The sequence below is a fragment of the Rhopalosiphum maidis genome, chromosome 1 (genome assembly GCF_003676215.2).
Source record: "Rhopalosiphum maidis isolate BTI-1 chromosome 1, ASM367621v3, whole genome shotgun sequence".
NCBI lineage: Eukaryota > Metazoa > Arthropoda > Insecta > Hemiptera > Aphididae > Rhopalosiphum > Rhopalosiphum maidis.
This window is the reverse complement of record NC_040877.1, coordinates 33,404,140-33,429,778: the sequence shown is the minus strand read 5'-3', so window position 1 is coordinate 33,429,778 and position 25,639 is coordinate 33,404,140. Positions and strand designations below refer to the sequence as shown.

Below are 25,639 nucleotides of genomic sequence, written 5' to 3'. Positions count from 1 at the left end.
TTTTTTTTATTATTTTTTTTTTATTTTACCAACGAGGTAATGTGCGCGATTTAAACAGGACTGCGCTAGCGGGTACTCGTCGGAAATTCTAAATATCCAATGCCCACACGTTCCCATTAACCGAAATACGTCTTGTAAGTATTATAGTCGTATCGGACGTAATGTATCGAACGAAACGATCGGTCGTTATTAAGCTATATAATATACGCGGCATATTATCGAAACGCCGCCGCGCAGAGGTGCAAAAGTGTTCTGATAGGTATAATATTATCAGTCACACGACGTTTCAAGATTATTATTTATTAATCGGATATATAATCATGGTTAATGGGCCCATAATAATAACACGGCCTATACGTGTTTTGTGTAGTTATATATCTATACACGATGGATTATTCCTGTTTTCGGTACCGACGCCTCAGGTACTGATCGATATCTTTCAATTTGACAAGTTTCAAGCGAATTGTGTGTGTGAATGTGTTTTTAAACACCGCAATTACATATTTTTATGTCTAAAACGATTACATATTGTTTTAACTTATCTATTTAATATAGATACAATTGAATATTATAACATATTTCCGTTGTTGAGTTAACCAATGTTATACGCAGATAAAAAAAAAAATACTTAAAATCCAAGACGATTTCGAGAGAGAAAGACATTTTGGTGATTTAACATTATTAGCATAATATGAAAATAACTGCGTCTAAATTTAATAATGCACTATAGTTCATACTATAAAATATTTGTACTCATTTAAATGTTTCATAACGTGGTCATATTACAATAAAATATATAAATGTAATTATTCGTAGGTATACAATTTAAAAATATTTGAAACGTAGGTACTAAAAATTAGTTTTTCTCCAGACATAAAATATATTATACTTTGTTCTGTAACTTGACTAACACCTTTACACGTATTGTTTTAGGACTGAATATTTCATAATATTATTTTCAAAGTATGTCGATAAATAAAGTTCACGAGATCTTATGTTTATTTTTATTACGTCATTGAATATAGTATATTCAGTATCAATTTAAATTACTTTTAAAGTAAATTGTTTTTAGAAGTCCAAGATATTTGATGTAGGGTCAAATAAAATTATAATGTTAGGTATTTAAAAGAAATTTCAGTTTAGCTAAATTAGACATGAGTAACAATAAAGCATTAATTAATGTAATAATTATCACAAATTATATATATTATTATTACGATCACCGATCTCTTTGTGAATATAATTTAATTAAATTCAATTAGGTATTATCAATCGATTTAAACAATAGTGTTTTAAAATATTATATACATGAATATTCAATATGACATCAGTTTAACTAAGATTTATCGTTTTAACATAAATGATACGTGATTATATTTAATTAGTTATAACAAAACAAAAAAGTATTAATATCGGTATAAATGTCAGTATAAAATAAAAATTATAAAATATCAATTATCTTTCGATTCAAATGTAAATTATGTATTAAATTGTTTTTTCCAGAATAAATATATAAAAGAAACAAGTACATTTCAATACAAAAAGCATTGTATTCGAATTACGTACATGGTATATTGTACTTCTCAAGTAATTTCGTTGTAAACAACCGTTTGAAAATGATTTATGATTATTTAAATGAAATTTTAATTTAAAAATAAATCCTAATTATTTGTTTGAATCGGTATTATAAAAATATACCTGATTATAGTTTATTTTATTTTTATTAAGTTAAATTATATTATATTATCAATATTATATTATATTATATTATAAGTTTGTAGCCGTGGTTAGGTTAGGTTATTAGTTTCAAGATATTTAATATATTACATAAAACATAATATTGATGTATTATTGTATTTTAATTTATTATTTTATATTAAACAAATATTTATTGATTATATCAATGTAAAATGTCGTTTTAATGATGAATTTAAAACAATTAGTTTTATAAATCTTTTTTTTTTAAATTGTTGCAATTAGTACATCGAGAATATATCGTATAGGCATTTTTTATCAATGTATAATAATTGTAATGTATGAGATTTTATTTTGTAAAGAACAAACAAAATTGTCAACACATTGTGCAACATTTATATTTTCGTGCAATTATTTATCATTGTTTTAATTTATAAAGACTTAAGTTTCAGTCTATTTTCAGTCTATTCGACTTCCGCTTCTAATATTTTTGAAATAATGTAGGTATTATATATAATATGTTATCAAAGTTTTTGAATTTTTTTCTTTGAAAACATTTATGAAGTAAGCACCGTTTGGATGGATTATTCATAAATATTAGTTTCGAATTTTCTTTAACTATTTTGGAAAAATTAATGGTATGCCCTACTTCAATAGTTATGTCAACTTAATCCTCTGTAATGATAGTTTCGTATTTTTTTTTGTGGGTCATTTTCAATAAGTAGTATAGTTTCGTATATTTTTTACATTTATCCAGGGTAGGAAAGTCTTTCTTTAGTTATTTTCTGTTTGGAAATTGATATTTAATTTCATATTTTTAATAACCTACCTTTATAAAATTAAGTAATTCCATAAAAAATGTTTATTTCTCTGAGTGTTTAAAAATATTAACCAGATATAGTAAAGTTTTTCGGTTTTTAAAAGTAATATGCCAACGCCACTAACAAATTAAAATCGTTATTCGAGTGTAATGGTTTATCGTTACTTTCAATTTTAAGCTCATAACTAACTCTAACTCGTGAAACGTAAACTATCCAATTCTGGCATTTGGGTATTTTTCAACTTAAATTTATTGTAGTGTCGACTGTCCTAAATTATAAGTATTTCTACAGACAGGCGCCATTCTTGGTTATTCTTGACTGAAATAGTTTTTATTTTTAATCTAGTTGTATTTTATTTCAAATTTGAATTATTTTGTTAATGTTATCTTAATTATTTTTGGATGATAAAATCTATATTGTTTCTAAATATACTTGTTTAGATCATAAATAATTTTATACTATGGTATAAAATGCTGTATACTTCAGAAAATACCATTATTTATTTGGATATAAATTATATAATTGTTTTTATCTTCTTTAAAATGTGTATTTCGATAAGAAGTAGAATTAACGAGTGATCTACTATTTGTTTGAAGTATGATGTCAGAAAATTAATTATGTAAACATCAATTACAATTTTTCTACTACAAAGAACTAAATTTAATATAGTACATATTTTATTGTTTTTATTTTATAATAATGTGATTTAAATTATTTGTTATTTGTATCATAAATTTCCAGTCCGAATTAAAAATAAATAAATAAAATTTGGGTATCAAGGTCACTCAAATGAATACAAGAATAATTTTTCCCATCACACACACAGATAAATATATATACAATCTAGATAGTTGAATTTTGTGAAAACGTAAAGAGAACCGGCTTCTGTTCATTGTCCTCTGGAATTCTTTAGATTCGGATGATGATGAAAAGATAATTTGTTAATAAACGAATGTTGAATGAACTACTATTCGCTATAAATCAATAGGACTAGCTAGTTTTCCAATACCAAAAAAGACTTCATTCGTTATTCTAAAAGATTATAATATTTTAATTTTATACAAGTATCATTTTGGTTACAACAAACGATTCTTTTCTATTTCGTAATATATTAGTAATAATAATTAATTGTTTTTAAATTTCTAAATCATAAACTAACTGTTTATTTTTTACCATCATACCTATAGTAATGAAATTTGAGATCGGTACGTAATTATTTTATGCAAAAATAATTCACAATATTATTTTTAACTTATTTTAATATTTTTAATAATATTATTTAATCGCTAGAGGCTAATAAATTAATTTTTAGAGTAACATATTTTTTATGATATAATGTTTTTTGAATAGTAAGTAATATATTTTACAAAAGTATAGTAGTGTTGTAGTCAAAAGTACCATTATCGACAATTAGGAGTAAAATTACATTCTAATGTAATTTGTAGCTTATTTAATAACAATTAATTTTATGGTTTAGTGTTAAAAAAGTTGTTTCTTAAAATACAGCCCAGCAGACTATAAAAACAATCATTACTACCCGATCGTTACATCACTGCAAAAAAACCGATAAACACCATCTGAAAGGATCGTTCTGTAAAAGATAAATCATTATTTTCTCTGTTTAATTTGAAATTTGAATATGAAAATTGATCGGTAATTATCTTTTGTAATTCATTATAATTTAACATAATATCTATTTAATTATAGTATTACAACAATTATAACTAAGTTCATGGATAATAAGCTTATAAATATCAAATTATATATAAATAATTAATAATTACTAACGTATAATGCAGATACTTATAGAATTCCACAACAATTTAATTTTTACTCTACACTTAAGTAATCAGCAAGCAAAATTATCACTGCTTTAATATTATATGTATTTGACATCTGTTATTGATTGTCTAATCGGTTTTTTTGTTATTACTTATTGAATAATTCTTGTATTAATACAAGATTAAATAATTGTAGTTTTAAAATTAATACTACCTGGATGTGGTAATAGCAATGCAAGAAATGTATAGACATATGTAGTTAAAAACAATTTTCATATGAGTATTAGCTGATGTTGGAAATTGAATTCATTTTTAAAAATGATTTCACATTAAAAATATAAGTACCTACTAACCTATGATTTATAGTGTTAGGTTTATACCCATTCGAAAATAAATTTTTATATAATACGTAGGTATAGCTCTATAGGATTTATTGTATGTGGCCAGGTAGAAAGTGTTCTAATTAATATAATAAGTACTTTGAAAGTTTATTAAGTTCTTATAATGATATGTGTTCAATTGTATGTAGTTTTTATTTTATGAAATAAGATTAGAATTCTCGTGGTTATGGTTTATGAAAAATGTATTAGTTATTACGTAGTATAAATGTTAAGTGTAAACACAATGAAGTTTGACACTAATTATAATTATTATTATAATTTAACTAAGTATATAATATTACATTTGTGTGGGTTATAGAAACCTTCAGTAAAAAGTATTGAGTCGAGGTCAAATTGTTTTAATAGATACAAACAAAAATTAAGATCTATCGGTCAAATTAATTTGCAAGAGCTATATTCAGATGAACAATCTGACAATTTAAATAAAATGTGAACATATACAGTTATATATCTATAAATAGTTATATTATGTCGATGATTAACGGTTGTTATTATTACAATAATCCATATATTTTGTTGATTAAATTACTCTATACAATTAAATAAACTATATTTGCTAGTTATTATTTTAATTTTGATCAGGTTTTAAGCATTTTGATTTTTGTAGTTTCTCGTTAAAAACTCCGCAAAGACGTGAATTAAGTTATTAATAAAAAATACGAATTTTTAAATGAGTACATTTTAAACGAAATTACAGAAGCTGTTTATTCTACTATAATATCTTACGTAGACCGTACAATATTAACGTTATAACCAGTTTACAAAGAGTAGCAGACATAAAAAAATGTTTTCTCACATCAACAGTTGCACATTTCAATATACTGTCTAGTTCCGATAATTGACAAATAACACTTTCCTATTCATAATAAAAAACAATGAGAAAAATAGAAGTATTAGATAATAATGTACTTACCAGCCACTTATATTTAAAAAATAAAAATAACTTATTAGTGAATACAGTCATCGGGAATCATTCATAGAAATGGATTTTGCTAAATTCTATTGATTAAATAAGTTCTAAAATAATTCGAGTTAACTTAATAGATAAGTATATAAAAATTAAAATGTTATCATTAAAAAATGAACCAGATCATGTACGATATTAATATTCAAAATACATATTTAAAAAGATAAAATAATGAATTTAAATTATACATGGTACTTATCACATTTTAACTGGAAATAATAATCAACTTAACTTAAAAAAAAATTATCTTCCTGATATATTCTTTTTTAAATGACATATATTTTAAATATTTGTTGTTTTTTTCATTTTTAACTATTCATTGAATTATATTATAACAGGTATGTAATGTATTAATTATTAAGCTGTAAATGTTTTAATATATATATTTTTAAATAATATTTATAAAAAATAAACAATTTCGGCATGTATCTACCTACATAAGTTCTATGTAATTACTTATTTTTATCAATTATTGTATTAAGTTGATACTTAGTCAACTATCATTGTCTTTGTATACGTAATAAGTATATATATATAATATATTTTTATAATAAAAAAGTATAGGTAGTATGTGGTATCATAAAAAATTAGTAGTTATAACTAAAGGTACCTATTATTGGTACCTTAGTATCAATAAACTTGACTTAATTTTATTTTGGAAAAAAAAACTTTTTGCCAGCATATTGTCAATTTGAAATACTATAGTTGCACTCTCTACCCCCGAGTACTCCCTACGTGTTTACTGTTTATAAATGAGTTTAAAATGTGTACAATATGGTAGACTGATTAGTTATCATATTTTTAGTGCTAATCCTCTATAGTTTGATTCTCATAGATGTTACAGCTCTATGACCTCAATGAACTGTCTCGTTATTATTCGTTTCTCATTCATATTTCATTTTTAACTATTTACATCCAACTATCCAAGTCCATTACACTAATAATGTGTTACATGTGTATTATGACCTCTTGTAAGTTGAAATCATTACATTTAGTAACTTGTAATATATTAATATATGTAATCTTTTTTAATCTATTCAAGGACATATCTTGGCAGTAATCGAAAAAACCAATATGGAAAAAATAAAACTTATGTCAATCCACATTTGGAACGATAGTTTGTAATTCAAAATCATACATCTATACAATTTAGTTGATGGGATTTGAAGCGTAGTTTTTTTGACTTTATCTAGTATACTTGCTAAATAGAAATTTAAACATTTGAATTAATAAAGCGATAACAATTTCGAAAAAGTTTTTAACTTGTGAATTTTAATAATTAAGTTAATATTTTGCATTTTTTGATATTTTATCTGAAAATATTAAATAGTTAACTATATTAAAATGGTTTATACCAATAGAGATTTATCACGATTGTTGATGGTTATGTCTGTTGATTACAAAAAAAAAAGAAAAAATATTGATATAAGTTATATTTTATTTGTTTGCAATTATATAGTAATATAATGTTTATTATTATATTAACATAATAATTTTTGTTTTGTTTTTCATGACTTTGTAAAACAATTGTATAAATTGATTTCCCGATACTTTTATGACATATACATTTTCTCATTTTCTATTTTATTTGATTTTTATTTGCATTTATGACGGATCTTTATTTGTTATTTATAATACAATAATAATTTGTACAAAGAGTATACTCGTATACGGTTTCAAATTATTTAAATTTAATAACCTTATAGTATTATGATTTAATAACATATTGTATTCAATAGATCTATTGTTTTTAGATATATTAATCTTCAATAACAATTATTATTATATGGCAATGTATGACGTTACATTAATCTTATAATATGGACTATGGCCTATAAAAGTACGGGTGCTTTCACATTGATGTAACATTGGAGACGACTATCTAACGAATGTTACACGGACGTTCTCACGGCGAGATGAAAACATTGATATAAATACATCTGTGTATTTAGATACGTAGATGTAAACGATAATTGTTTGATGTATTTCAATCGGTAACATATGGATTATTATAGTTGGTTTTTGAGTTTTAGGTTTCGCTAAATAGTTATAACTTTAAGTATTATATTACTTTAATCAATATTATTTTATTACATTCATTTTTCTAAGTTACATTGGTAGAAAGATTTTTTATATTGTGAAACGTGTATTCTTTTATATATACACTACACTTACGTATTGTTCATTACATATTGTAAAGAAAGTGAAATAAAAATTGAAGTTAAAAAAAAAATTAGGTTTGAATGATTTATGATGACTGCGTTTTTTTAAAATATTAATATTTTAAATTAAAATCAACACCATAATTTTACAAGTTACGTGTATCATATATCAATAATATTATATTGTTATATACAGTTTAATAACAAGGGCGGATAAAGTATAATGAATGATATTTCAACATCCAATTTTGTGCCAATAAAAATAAAAAATAACACTATTAACAAAGGTTATTAATTGTAAAGTGTAATAATAATTATATAATTTTACATTTGTATATAGTGTTAGTATTAAGTTCTTATTGTATAGTTACAATATAATTATTTTCATATTTAGGTGCATAAAACAGTCTTAGAAATAAAATATCGGAAAATCATTTTGGATGTAATTTAGTGTATATTAAGCACTATGTCCCGGGGGGGCATTTCAAGGTGTGGGATCGCTTGTTAAACACTTTGGTTTTAGTTTCGTATATTTTTTTATTATGTTAAGCAGTCTGAAAGAAGTGTTGTTATATAGTAGTGTTGTAGAGTTATTATCTTCTGGGCCACTAGACCGCCGCGAAAACGTATTTTTTTAAATATTGTTTATTTGAATTAAAAGTGTAAATTGAATAATTCTGAATTCTATTAACTCCAGATCATTTATTCGTGAATGAGTTATTGAAACGTTTGTTTAGATTTTCACAAACCAGTTTTTTTTGGAGGTCTCCAATATCGAGCATGCTGGTAATATTTACGTATTTGAACATCTGGAATACGTTTTACCTATATTGACTACGTTCTGGTGTTCATTTTAGACCAGAGACCATTTGGTTCAATTATTATAAATTAACTGAAAATCTAAACCTATATTTGTACGATGTGTCGACATGCGTATATAGGTATATTATAAACTAAGGCATCAAATTATAATACTAAATGTTATTATAGAATTTATAATGAGTTAAAGAAAATTGTGTTTTCTTACTAAAACGGTCTGCTGAAAATAGAAAATTCGTGTTAGTTGTTTTACAATTTTAAACACTCGTTCCTAAAGGCCGAGAGAGTCGTTACAAATAAAAATTATGCCAAAATATTTTATGTTACGCCCAGTTAAAATATTAATATAATATATATGTTTTTGTTTATATATAACACTAAAATATAATATGTACCCCTTAAACTGTTAAATAACTATATTTTTAAAAGATTTTATCGTAAAAAAAATTATTATTCAGAGTTCAGATCAAAATGTTGACTTAATATTTATGATTATGATTAGTACCTTTTATATTACATCTATATGGAGATATTTTATATTACTAAATTTAGAATACATAATTTTTTTATGATATATATGACTGACATATAGAATGCACTCATACTATTTTTATTTTTGGCATGTGACGATATTGATATAAACAATAAATGCCATGTCTTAACACTTGTTAACAAAGTATGCAATAAAATTAAGGACCTAATGGGTCTATATTTTCTTTGTTATGTATATTATGTTTTAATAATTTATATTAAATTTATAATTGTAGTTTATTATAAATGTGTAATATTTTTTTTTACGTTTTAATTAATATAATACAACTATAGTTACAGCTAACAATATTGAATACCTTAATTTTAGTTATAATTATGTTAAAATAATTTTAACTATCGTATAATATATAATGATTTCAAATCGAATGGCATGAAAGTGATAAATATAGTATGTATTGGCATACATTCAAAGACAGAAATGAGAAAAGGTATGTAATTGGTATCTAAAATTATCCCGATACTTTGGTCAAAGAGTTTCTTACTGCATTAGGTACATACATAATGTGAATATTGCAGAATATTTTGTTTTCTTGAATATATTGGTACCAATTTTTTATAATAATTCCTTTACTTACATAATAAGTGTGTTATTAACATTAATAAATATTTTATAAATATTTGTTTTTCTTTCTATGAAGGTTGAGTAATTTTTAGAATATTATAATAAAATACTTTTAGTGTTTCTTTTTATTTATTCAAATTAATGTACATATGTATATAATATTATAATAAATATATTGTTTTAGGGACTTTCTTTTTAATAAACATAGTAGGCATATGTTTAGTGGCATTGTATTAATATTTAGTATAAAAACACACGTAGTATAGTATACTAAGGTTTCCATTATTGTTTTCATGTTTTTTTATTTGTCAAACACTATAATCTATGTATGATTACATGTTATAGCAGTAATCGAATTATAATTCTAAATTAACATAATGTTTAGACTAATAATTTAATGTGTAAAATGTTTAAATAATATTAATTATTATTTTATTCTTTGATTGCAATTGTATACTGGAAACAGTGGAAACTGATGTAATTTGAAAATAATAGAATTAATATTTCACAGTGTATAATTTTTTAGAATAAAATACATTGTATTATATAATTTTTATACCCATTTATAATATAAAGTACTGTTAAAATCTTTAAAGACAATTTTTTACTGATGTAGTTTTTGGCATCATATTTTACAGTAGAAGACATTTTCTATGAAACTCATATTAGTTTCCTTCGAGTGTATTGTTTGATAAATAATAACCTATTAAAAATATTCTTAATATCACACACGTGCTCAGTATGTTAAGGGGCTTTTTAAACGGCAATTATTATTATTACGTTGTATCGGTTGTTTGGTAATTTCAAAGATCATGTTTCGTAGAATAGAATTCCTAAACTGTTGTTTGAGTGCATAATTCGAATTATTTAGACTCAAGGGACAGCGCCACCGGGATATTTATCGTGGACACCGTTCATTTTTACCGGTCCGACGTACACAATAGAGACCAAAAAGCGTTTGTAAATAACTTCGGAGGCGTATTAACTCACAAAAGTAGCCCGGAACCACACACACATACTTGTAGGTATGCGAGATTTTACAAAAAAATATAGTTACGTATGATCGGAATTTCATTTGCCTCCCTACTGATCTCTCACGGATCTCAGTAAAGTGTTATGTATTTTTTACGTATAGAACTCGACCAACAAGTTGAAGCCCACACTGGTGTGTGCCGTGAGAACGTCATGCGCCTACTCAATGGAGTAATAATAGTATTATTTTTAATAGTATATGTGTTTACATTTTTAATTGTTCTACATCGAGCCTACCAGTATGGATTAATAGTAGAAATCATCTTTAGGCTACCTTTTTATAGTTAATACATCGAGCAGCATTATTTTTTATTTTCGATGTTTGTTTTTAATTGATTTTTGTGAATAAAAAATAATGTACCTGTATAGATAGGATACCCACTGACGAAATATTGAACTATAATCATCATGATTATTTAAATCTAGCTGTATTATTCGACTTCATTCGGGAAAAAATAAACAATTAACGGACAGAATATTTGAATAAGGAAACTTTCTTATCTGTTACATCAAAATTAAATTATAATCACCATCTGTTTCTTTCTACTGTGTAACTTTAAAAAATAAGTCAAATAAAATGAATAAATAACTTTTGTTTTTTAGGAAAAAATTCATGAAGGGTATGCCACCTTATAGGGGTTGAATTCGGGGATAACAAGTAGCTTTTAAATCACTCATCGTAAAGTAATCTACTTGCGTGTAAAAATCACTTCAAAATCGATTCAATCGTTTTAAAGATTAGTCTAAACAATATTGACACACATAAGTTTTATTTATTTGTACTTGGTACTTTTAATTTCAACATTACCGTATGTATGATTAATGATTATCATTAATCATGTAGTGTAACTGTTTAAGATTATTCTACTTTTTCAATTATTTGTTATAAAAGTAATATTATCCTTTATTATTATATCTACAGTTTTAGTCTTCTTTTAATGATTTTCTTATTTAATACAGTTTCCTGAACGTTATAAAAGTAAAAACTATGCATGAAAAATCGATATTATATATAAAGTATGCATAAAGTATCTATAAATGTTGAAATAAGATAATAATATGATTGTAATTTTGAATATTCAAATCAATTAAAATGTTTAATTTCAGTTTTTGTGAATTAAAATTTTATCACATCTAGGATTGTATAATAATATTACTGCTTACATACGTCACGAGTTATTATGTGTTTTAAACTATTGTCTAATATGCCATCAAATCTTTTGAACGTTATGTCAATGTGACGAGTTAGCGCAATCGTATAAGTAATCGATGCGGATTACGAGTATAGTGCATGCCTTTACTTAACGTGGGACTAGGCGAGAAAAATTCCTAATGGCCGATGGAGCGGGCACGCGTCTCCCAGATTTGGTAATAACCAGTCAAGTTTGGTAAACGAGTCGAAATAAACGTTCGGATCTCAAGGGAATCGATCAAACTACAACCCGTAGTTTCTAGTCAGTTTACCGATTGTATAAAATAATATATATGTATAAAAAAAATAATAATAAGACAAACGCAACAATATATCATCGACCAGTATCCTCGATAGACACAATAGAATCAAATTTGTACTCGTTCAAGAATTTGTATTGTTACACTTCAGTAGCTGTATGACTAAACTGGTTGGTAATCTTGATCCCTCGATTCGCAACTCAAAACCAATCCGTACTGGAAATACGTATGATAATATTGTTTTGTTTCTTTAAATTAATCTATCTTGGTCAGACACGCCAGACAGTATACGTATAGATTTATACTGCGGAGCCTATATATACTCGTAATTATATTTTTCAGTGGAATCTACTTCGAATTTTTATATTTTTTATAATTTGTATATTCTTAATATAAATTGGTAGGTATATAGGTTAGGTAATATAAGATTGCACTACAGTTTTAGGATGAATGTTTTACTTTTATTTTTTGGTGTCTGATATCATTACGATAATTCATATGGAAAAGAAAGAGAAAACAATACTTGACTGGAATACTTAAGAGTAGCCCGTCGATACAAATGCATCATCTTGAAGTCAAAACTAGAATAATCGATTCATCAAAATCTGTCTATTTGTACCAGTGCAGTATACTATGCTATTATTTTATACCTACCGTTCGAAATCTGATCGAAGTTTTCGGGACACGATCATCGATGTTTAGGGCCCCCCTCGACGATCGCGATTAAACTAATCGATTCGTGTGCACGTTATAACATAATTATATAGGCGCGGGTTCTCGGAGAGTTATTACAATTAGCATGTATTCGTGTATCTTATGATGTGTACCTATCAATAGATTAAAATAAAATAAAAATTTACGCGTGACAAAACGCGATATCGTATACATGAATATAATATTATAAGAACGTACGGCTACTGTAGCATTGAAACACACGATGGTCCGTAAATAGTTAGATGCAATGTTGTTAACCTGTATTTCAGAATATTGTTCGATCTTAGTATAAAATGTTTAGTGTTATTAGTGGTTTATACGACTCAACAGCTTTTGTGCGATTACGTGAAAATATACATATGTATTATGTTATTTATTTATTTTAATAGTTATACACAGTTAGATGCCCAAAAATACTGATAAATAATATACACACAATATACAATTAAATACCCATAATATTGATTACAATAACTGAAAATTATAACTGGATAAAATTATACCACAATTAAAGGCGGTAGACAATACGAAAAGTAGTATCTTAATATGCATAAGAGTATTAACTACTGGATAAAGCAGCGCGTTGAATAAATAATTAATAAAGGATAATTACGGAACACAAACAATAATATGTGATGGGTATATTATTTTTGAATTAAGTGCTGGCTAAACAATATTGTACAAGATAAAAATTTAAAAAGGAATTTTTCCTTGCATTTTATGGTAACAAGAAGTCCAAACTGTGTATATCTATAGAGATTAGTGAAGAGGATTATGATTTATAGCCAAGAGTGGACAAGGGACCTTAAGAAAATTAGCATAAAAGTGCGAGAATCTGCGTTGAAGTCTCTCAATTGACAAGAGAGAAGTACAGACTACTTATAAAGTGTTCTCTAAAGTAAACACAGTTTATAAATGGTTTTCATATAGAATTAAAGACCTATATGTCATAGTTTATGTATCCAGAATGAAGAATGGAGATATGATACAGCACTTCCAGTTTTATTCATAATATGTCGCTTCTAATACGAATATATCAACCTAAAATTTAATATATAATAGATAACATTAAAATTTACATTTATAAGTAATACTAATATATAAATTATTAGTAATTACTATAAAAAAAAATACAACCTTTTTAAAATAAATTATAGAATGTACACCTGTCAGTCGGTAGGCCTGTCATTGGGGTCGACATCGACAACGATAGTTTAATTTATTGAGTCGATGTAATTTCAAGGGTCTGTGTAATTTACATAAAAATTGATATATATTAAAAAATCTAACTCATAATATAATCAAAATTCAACGATGAAGTACCTATCCATAGATGTATTGTAATTTGTATCACTTGCAAGTAAATCAATATTTAGATTTGTAAATTATATTTTATATCAATAGAAACGTTGATACTTTTGAGTCTAGGGGCTTATAGTATGACACTTAGAAACTAAAAGAAGTTTTATGTATTGCAGTGAAAGTGTGAAAGTTATATAGGTAGTAATCATAATTTAAATCATTGAATTTCGAAGTTTTACATCAAGGAATAAAAATACATCAGTGATCAAATTAAAGAGACAATAATAAGTATTTTTAATATTTAACATTTCTATACATTATACCATTGAAAATGCAAATTGTTTTTCCAATTTTAAAAATGTATACAATAAAAATAATTATAATAATGTATACAGTTCAAAATCAAACCATTCGTGAAATTTTACTAAAAAATGATTAAATTTGTATAATAATACGTGTATAGAATAAAAATAATGCAAAATAATAGTAAACGCTGCTATATAACAATAGAATAGGTATATTAAATTGACAAAAACTAAGCATTAATGTATGAAAGCAAAACACAATATGATCACGAATTCGTTTAATATATTTGGCTATACAATATAATTAACTGGGATCTGGCAAAATATCAACGCATAAATTAAACGACGTGATATATAATATTTTATAAGCGTGAATATATGAAAATTTAATTTTTTTTTTTTATCATTTTGATACGTATATGAGTATGACTATGAGCTATAGATTTATACCTACTTTTTGATAACTTAGTACAAATAATATTACATCAAAATTTCAACTTTATACCTAAATCGTGGTACAATATGTAACAGATCTATACTTTGACGTAGGTTTCAAATGCCGATTTCACTATGCGACTAGTCGCCAAAAACGCATATCAGGGCTATAAGAGAAAAATATTATTGATGTACTAGTCTTGGTACAAAACATTAAAATATATATGTATAATATGTGTTACAAGTTACAATCTCGCGTAATATTAAATGGCCACACCTGATTTTATGTGCGTGTAACATTCTTGTGTGCCGCGTGCGTATCACCCGTATATAAATGTCCGTCAGCTATTTATCAATAATAACACGATGATTTATGCGAAACCAAGTCCGTTCGAACGTTCGTGCGCGTATCATAATACCTATATAACATGAGAGCTTACGCAGAGATGGACGGTGGTGAAGTTAAACAGGTTCAAGGTGTTAACGCGCGTCGATATTCAAAAATCCGCGGGCCACATAATATTACTATCATTAATACTAAGTGTGGTGATGTTAAACCGAACACGAAATGAAAAAAAATAGCAATAAGTATAGGTACAGGGTTGACTACCGTGTTTTCCCGTTTTCTGTATAAACTGTACTGTCAGAAAACACTGAAGTCCATCCTGTACACAATAAATATAATATTTATTACCTATACAATATAATTTTCCCAACGGAATATCCTCGATGTCGTCGTATTACGTATGTAGTTGGATTTTGATTTTCATGCCAGTAGCTCCAATACAACCAGTTCTGCGCGGACAACGCAACAATCTAATTAAGACCGACCGTGTTTTTTTCTACTTCAAATTGTAAACTGAATTACAATGGGTCCGAATTGACTTTTTTCATCTCTCATTGTCTGAATTTACCGACAGGGCAATACCGGGGACTAACGAATAATTATGCGCGTTGATTTGCGTTAAAACGTTACGATAAAATTAATAGAATACATAATAATACCTATACAATACAATGTGTTCCAAAGACAACAAATATAATACAAACCATTATATTTATTTTAAACGGAACTCGCGAAAAATAAAATTATATTGTTTTATGTATACGTAACTAACTGCTGCTCATCTGCTTTCATGCATTAGCCATACAATATAGTATACATTAGTAAAATATAAAGTCGTATAACACATACAATGTGTATCATTATAATATGTAATTCTATGTTTTAACTTACTATTTGATCAATTAAATCATACTCAATACTTTGAAATATGAAATATTGTCGCTTATTGTAATTTATATTGTAAATAAGACCAATTAATTCGTTTAGAATTTTGAATAATTATTTAAACGCGTTTATTCACAAACAAAATATTACTGCACGCTATAAAGAAATTGCATTTTCAACATTTAGATAATTTGAAATCATAAATCTATTGTATATTTAGCACGGAGCCCAATTTGTCAACATACGGGCAATAAAACTGAATTATTAGTTATTGGAGTATCATAAATGCATATGCAATAACTAATATTATGTATTATACTTATGTTAAATTACTGTACACTTCAGATTTGAGCCACTATAAAATTGCATACCTCAAAAATCATTAATTTTATTTTTTGGTCATCATAAAAACATAAAATATTTTTATGCAATTATTAGTCATGTTGCAATTATATGACGTTTATTATTAACAGCGAACAATTTTCAAGTACATAGTTTAATATGCGGAAACACTTGTGAATGCACATATGCACTATATATGAATATACTTTTATATTTTATTGTATTTATTTTTAGCGTAAACATTAATAAAATCATTATAATTTGTAACGGTATTTATGATCGCTTGTTAAAGATTATTATATTTTATGATGAATAATAATAAATCAAATATTACTGCAATTTTTAATTGGAAATTAAAACTCGCGGGCTTTAAAAAAATATGTGTTTACAAATCGATTAGTGCAGAATTGTTGGTCAATTTATATATAAATGTAATGTGTTGACGTGTTGTACACATTTGGTTCGAAGTAAGACATTTTAGAAAAAATATTCAGATAATATATTATTTATCTAGAACTTAATACGCTCATATACTATACATATAATATAATATATATTCTGGTATTCAAAAGTATTATTGTCATTTTATCATGGTCGTTCTATCACTGATAAGTTAACCTAGAAAATATCATCGTAATAATCGTGTATAAAAACTTTTGTGATAATTATCTTTTTAAAATATAATATGCATAAGGTGATATAAATTTGATATATTATCTGCTGTCAACTACCTACAAATAAAAAATAAAATCATACTATGGCTTATTGTCATAATGATACGTAAATTTGTTTACAAATTATTGGTAAAATAGCGAAACACAGCTTAGAGATTTAACTGAATTCTGACCCAGCGTACATTCGAGGCTGTATTTTCATTCGGAGTGAGATAGCTTCAAATAAGTTCAGTCATTTGGTCTGTTCAAATTTTTAATATTCTGTCATAGAGTGGAAAATAGAACAGTTTTTAATTATATTTTCGATTTATAGTTTTTTTTAATATATATATATATATAGAGAAGATAATGTAAAATATTGTTTTGTGTTAGAGTTCAATAATCAATCAAAAAACTTCGAATATTGATTCTTATTTTTGTTAAATGATTGTTTATTCCTATATCTGAAAGGTGGACTTCAAAATAATATTATTTTAGAATCAATATTGGTTTATACTGCATAACAAAGTTATTATTGTTTGACGTGATCGACTAAATTTCGATCTAAATAAATAATAAAGAAAAAAAAAGAATAAAATAAAAAACAAATTATTATTATATTACGTTACCCAAGCAGTCAGGTAGGTAGTGTGATGTTTTACGCATTATAGTATTACACACGCTACGGCAATCATACAATGATAATGCAGTGTATTGCTTATATTGTGAGTTCAGCGGCCAACGTTAGACGGCGACAAACGATTTTTGCGTATCGCAGCGATGTATATATTATTATATCTTTATAGTAAAATTCGACGCATATAGATCGTGATTGCAATCTTGTGAGCGGCGGCACGTATAATATTGTTTCGATGTCAATTTTTTTTTGTCAGCGCATGTTCACCCGCGTATTCGCACATGATATGCGCGTCGTGTATATTATGTACTATTATATACGATTTCGTTTTGTTACCACCCTATCAATGGGTTCGGGTTAAAAGAAACCAATACTACGCGTCACTCGCCGGTGTCTCCGATAATCGCATCGCGAGTCCGTCTGTCTGAGACTCCGCGGCGGTACCTTTGTGTCTGCCGCCAAAAGGTCATATTGTACACTGCAGATATCGCATTTCGCGGGTTCTCCGGCGGGGCCGGCTGACGCGTAAAATCGAACGTATCTATGTGTGCGATACATGGGGCATTGTATCGATGGTTTGTAAAACATAATATAATAGTAAGATTTTTTGTGCAATATATTTACTGCAGTACTGTTCTCGAAATACGATACTCTGTGCGTATGTCGATTATCGAGTGCTGACACGACCGCGATTGGTTTGGCGGACGTTAAAAAACATCAATGAACGAGATATTATACACAAAGCGTCCCGGTTCCTACGCGCGTTCCAAAGGAGCCAATAAAGATCCCATTAAAATAATAAATTTTGATTTCGGCAATGTCGTCGTAATTGTTTTTTGTCAATTAACCGGAGCAAAATGATAATATATGGTCACTATATACATATATTTATATGCATATCATACCATTTATTAGTGCTATTGATGACGACACCGCAATGCGCATAAAAACGTATGATCAAAAATAATAACAAATCCCCGCAACTATTTATCATGGATGTCATGAAAATACACATCGGTCGGTATCTGATGCAATACTTAAATAAAAATCAAGTAATAGCGTAATATTATACAACATTAAACATTATAAATAATTATAATGATAAATAACTTATGATGTTAATGGTGTATTATTACTTATTTATTAGTTTCTGAACAATTTTCGGACTAAAATATAATAAAACAAATTATAATGTGATAGTATTAATTATTAAATGAACGGCAATGAGATTTAAAATAATTTTAAATAAGAGTTGAACACTATACATTGTAACCAGTGGTTTTCGTTTACGATATAATTAATTATAATCATTTCACAGTTATTTCGTAACAAATTCGAGAACACATTTGCATAACATACCTATGTCCGAAATGAATTACTATTCATTTAATTAATATATTATATATTTGTACGTACATCGTTAACCGTAATATACATTATAATATATTATCGTATGCTAAAGATAAATATATATGTTCGTGATACGATAGATATTATTTGTGTGTTAATTATACTACAAATAGACGGGTATTTATGTTGTTGTCTAGCGTGTTTGATAATTTCCGCGTAGATGTACCTCATGTTTAGGTTAATATCTATTAAAAGTGATAATGTTATCGGTTTGCCAAAAATGTCGAAGAGTTCAATGTTCTTTTAGAAACGTGCTCTATGCGTTATATATATATATATATATTATACACTGTCTAATCAAAATAAATTGTTTTATATTGTAGAATAATAGTGACGTATTCTCATATTATGCGTATTAATATGAACCTATGACTGAGATAATATATAATTATTTTTTATAGTCTTACTAGAAATTGTTTTTTTTTCATGTAATTATTTTGAACGTTGTCCTATAATAAATTTCATGTTTAGATAAACGTATGCAAAGCATTTTGGAGTCCTCTATTGGAAAAATGATACGAGTGGGTTAGTAAATTAATTAATACTTAAATTTAAGCCTATATAAAACAATATTTGATCTCGTTTACAAACATAGTTATACTTATTTTAATTTTAAGACATTTATTAGTTATTTATAATAATTTAATCTAAAAAGTTATTCAATAAAACCACAAGTAATCATCACATTCAATTTAAAACTATAATATAGTTTAACGTTTAATACATTTTCGTATTTTTTTTTTTGTGATACCTTTTTATAATGAAATACTATTTTTTGTTGAGATAAAAACAGAAATTGTTGATTTAATTGTTTTCAACTAGCTGATAGAAGTTTCAAATCATATGTATATATATATAAAAAATGATTACAATTTTAATATGTAATATTTACTAATAAAAGGAATTTTAATTCATTTAATTTTAGTAATTTACTGTAATTATTTTATACTATTGACCATTTTTTACTCAATAGATTTAAAATTAAATTACTTATCAATTGTATAATAAAAAGGACATTTTCTATACTCTGTAATAATTATAGTTTAATCTATTAAAATATTGAAGATATAGAAAAAAAACTTCAAAAATAAAATTCCTAAACAAAATTGTACATAAAAAAAGTTAATGGCTCTAGTAATAAAACCTATTTAGATCTAAAATTAATAAACAAAATATTACATCAATTTTATACGATCATGTATTTGAACGAGTTTTAGTGTTAAATAAGTTACTTATTATTCTCCAATAAATTATTTGTCAATGGTTCATTCTTTGTTTGGTTAAAAATTCTGTGTACTTCACCTATTTTTATTTGCTTATTATTATAATATATTATATAAATTTAGTTATATCAATATAGCTTAAACAACTCCTAACAGTAGCACTTATAAGTCGTAATTATACGGGAAAAATCACAATACCATCATGTTTAACATTTTATTATCTGAAAAACAAAGTGGCTTCTATTATAATATTCTAAATGCATTGCCTTTTAAGTTCATCCATAAACTAGTTTTTTAGCTCTTTGAAAGCAAGAGTAAATCAACTAATATAAAGAGGGGACGTTTTTTATTTGTTTATTTTTAAATTGTTTTAAAATGTTTATTATTCGAATGGCGTCTAAATGGTCCGTGCGTTTATGTACATTGTACACTCTGATCGTGTCTTAGTGGAAGGTTGAAAAAAAAAACTCGAGACTTAATTGTGTATTTATTGCCTATCTAGAACGCCGAGTGCTTATTAAATTTGGATATCAATTAGTCGCTGTAGAAATGTAGATTAATAATATACGAGCACAACGTATAAGTATTTGTTTCAATTCAAAAACGAACTACGTGTAGTTGGTTATGTGGTTGTGCAGCTATAATATTATACAAGTATTTAAAGCGACAAAAATAATAATATATTACACTCGTTTATTTAAATTAATTGTAGTAATTTTTACGTTTATATTAATCAACGTTTTAGTTTATTTCTTGTTTAATACGTTTCTTTTTTTAAGTCGAGAGTATTAGGTACCAACTAACATCTTCGAGGCATTGCTTTTTGACAGGTTTTGAAAATGTCAGTTGTGACATGCAACTTTTTTTTTTTTACGTTGTGACTACAAGGCGGCCTACGATATATACTGGTATTTTGTACGATTCATATATAAAAAAAATGTAGTTCTCCTCAATAATTGACAACGGACGGACGTTACCCGAAGGCAAATCTGTATTAATTACTGAAATAAAAAGAATAAACACTGCAGTGTTGTTATTTATTATTTACATTTCAGTGTAAAATGACGTGAACTTTCACCAAACTCCATGAGCGAGTGATTCGGATTTTAAATTAAATATAGTTATTAGTTAATACTGTAAAATATCAATTATAATCAGATATAGCCGCCATTCATATTTGTTTTTAATTTATAATGTAATTTTATTTGTTTTATACATCGTATACAGCATTTAAACGATGCATAAATGAAGAATATCATTGAAAATATTACATATTATTTTATTAAAAAAATATCATAGTTATGAATTAGTATGAATTAAAATAGTATGAATTCGATATAAGTTATAAAATTATACGTATAACTAAAATTTCACTATCTTCTAGCTAGAAACTTAGTGCAAACTATATCAATGAAATTTATGTTTTTAAAATTGATAATCAGAAATTGATGTCTATCTATAAATAACATTTTGATCTACCTATTATTTTAAAATTATTCACACTTCACAGTTTATAAAGTGATTTGTAATTAATTCCTAAAACAACACGCCAATTATGAAATGTATAATGGAGCCAATGGAGGTAATTTGCATAATGAGCAGCCACTTTGTAAACACGATCTTCCAATCCTATCTTGTGAAAATAGCCGGTCCTTGATTTATGCATTACTTTTTATTCACGGCCCACACAATTTACAATTATGTCTAATACCTAAATAGTCATTAGCAAAATATAAAAATTCGCTAAAATAATTTATATTAGCTTTTGTGTTCTTATTTACATATGTGTTTTCTTTTTAGGACTTTAGAAGTGCATTTTATTTAATATTTACACTTAATATACTTATTTAAATTGTAAAATATTTACACTATAGGTATAGATACTTTTGTAATCTATAAATTAAAATTGTTCAAGAGGAAGGAAGCTAATCGTTATTCTGTATTATATAACACAGCTGCATTGCCCACAATATAGAATAGGAATTCGATCTTTTTTTATACAATAATTATATTTTTTATGTTACAAAATAATTGTATGGGTGCTATTTAAGAGAATTTGATTTTTATTATTTAAACTATATATTTACGACAGTGGTGTTTTTGGGCAACAGCCTGTATTTTTGAAAATAAATTATTACAAGATAATCACCTATTTTCTTATTTTAAATAATATGTATCACTAAATTTACTGGTTAATAACTGTATAAAAATATACCGTATTACCGTTCTGGATATGATAATTACACGATTGCAGAAAATACTGATTTGAGATTTCACATAAGACATTATGCATAAACAACGAACATAAACTAGTAACGATACCGTATAGTAATGCAACACGATAAAAGTGTATAATTGCCATTATAAAAGCATACGGACCGTGAGCATATACTGTATGCAAACGCATGTTTAAGATATTACAATGCTATTTCTTGTATGACGTACTGTAGTAATAAACATTTACGAGTTATAAAACATGTCGCTGCAGTGTTATGCGTTCGGAACGCACTGCAGAGGTGTCGAAAAATTCGAAATACATTGTATTACAAAATACCGAAAAACGATTCACACTATACCACCACATGGAAACACGTTTCCATACGTACGAGTATAATATAATAATATGATACTAAACATCGACTATTAATGATATAAATATTATATTCCCATCCCATTAAATGTCTTGTGGCATATGTCGTTTTCTGTATTTAGAGCAAAATTTCGGCGCCTCTACACGTGACTGTTATACAACAGTAACTTTAAAAACTTTTCTGACCCTAATAATTTCATACAGCACCCGTTTGGTAGGGCGTTAACGTGTTCACTCTCTACCACAAGCCATAATATTATTTCGTTAAGCTTGACTTTATTATATATTTAAATATATTGCGTATACAGTGCGATGCAGTGATGCGAGAAACATATTGTACGTACTACTATATTTTATGCGCCAGGACCGAGGATGGAGAGTGTTGAGTGATCATTTCGACCGCCCGACTATTTCCGTGGCAATTCAAATAATTTTCACGTACATCTTTTTTTTTGGATTTTCAGGTCAATTTTGTTCGGCTTCTGTGTTATTGAACCATACACGCACGCTTGGCTCTGCGTTCAGAAAATATGTATAATAGTATGCGTACACAGCACCGAAAATACATCGTTTATATTTATGACTTTCATTTGTTATAAACGCGGTTACGCTTATGTTATAACTTACATGAAAATACACACACACACACACACACACACACACACACACACATATATATATATTATTAAGTGGCCCACCATCGTCTCGACGTGTGACGATGACAATAACTTAGAACGGATTCTTTTTATTCTCTTCCGCACTCTTCTCGCGTCGTCCACCGACTACCAACATGACCCCCTTCCGCCCCCCGCAAACAGATATGTGCGTGTATAAACGCATCCGTACATAATATAATATACAAGACTTACACGTGTAATACTCGCCGTAGGATTACATTCAGTTCGGATTTATTGTTATTATTATTTTATTACAAACACTCCAGTGCGACTGGTGCTCAGTTAAGTTTACGTATTTACTAAGTATATATGTATATAATATGATATGATATGAGGAAAAGCGCATAATATTAACTATATAAGTATATACATAAACTCACGGGCGCGTTTGAGCTCGCGGACACTCGTGAACTCGTGTGATGGGTCAAAAGGATCCGATACATGACGATTATAATTAAGGAACAAACTGGAGTCCTTTAGCAAACCTATTAAAAAAAAATATATATTGGTTGGTGTGTAAAGTAATTTGTTCGTTAAGATTAATGTCTTTTCGGAGATATGTATATCTCGTTATGACTTCATTTAAATGCGTCCATAAATCAGGTGTGTGCGCAAGCCTAAAACTCTCCTGTGTATAAGGAAAACACAAACGACGTCTTACTTACTTGAATAAATCACATCTGAATGAAAATATAAAATCGTTTTTGGAATATTTTTTTGACGGGTTTACACTTGTAGAGTTCGATGTTAATACATATATAAATACATTATATCTACATTATAATATATAGCTATTTATAAGTAAACAGATCAGTTCCTGTGCATAGTCTTCTTATAAAATAGACGTGTGTAGAGTAATAATAATACAATATTACGATATATTATATAATTTATTAATCTCATATTATATATTACGTACTTCCTAAATATAATATATAAGTGTTTAATTTCTCTTGTTTAATGTCAATAGTTTGTTTCCAAAAGTTCTAGCCTACGATAACATTTTCGTATTACTATAATAATTATATATCAACCAACATTGTACGGAAATTTGTAAAATACTTAGTCATTTGCATAACTATATTAACTAGAATTCATACGCGTACACCATACATGATGTGTACGACATAATTTATTATATTTTCGTAGTTGTATACTTATACTACTGATATACAACCGTATAATATATTATAATACTATAAGACATAAATATTTACTTGATAGTAGTTTTACACACTTCCTGAATTGTGTCATCAATAAATATTAATTTGTGTCTTAGCTTTCAATAGGTAACAATATATCTACTATACTAAGTGTTCTGGAATCTGATTTACATTTTTTATACTGAAATTTATATTATCTGTTCTTCGATTAATACCATTACAATCTAACAATGTTAGTAAAGAGTGTATAGGTATTCAAAAATGTATATCTACTGTAGGTACGTAATATTGTTATTCCGTATTATGATAAGTATCATACTTATATAATGCGTATAATATAGCCATGTCGTATTATAAATTATAATATATTAACGATTAATAAAAATAATACGTACTTCACGTAGGTGACTATTCTAATAGCGTGTAGCTTTACCAATGAGTAACGTGTGGTAAAAACAAATATAATTATCAACTGTACCATATTGTAAAACTCTGCGGCGACGCAGCGGTCGTTGAACAATAATGATAGCCATATGGCTATATTCACGTGTTTATTTTCTTAGACAATTGTGTCTTGTACGATAAAGATAGCGTATAGTTATTATAATTGACCATTTATATATCGGACGAAAATACACAGATTTTAAGTGTCATAGGCGGAGAAAAAATAATAATAACAGAATATTTTTACATATACCTAACTACGTATTATA

General features: G+C 26.6%; 1 protein-coding gene across 1 annotated transcript in view; it reads left to right on the top strand.

Annotated features, from left to right (window-relative positions):
- The window catches only part of LOC113561007, a 71,523-nt gene that overhangs the window by 1,580 nt on the left and 44,304 nt on the right, over positions 1–25,639 (top strand). The gene's annotated exons all lie outside the window — the stretch shown is intronic.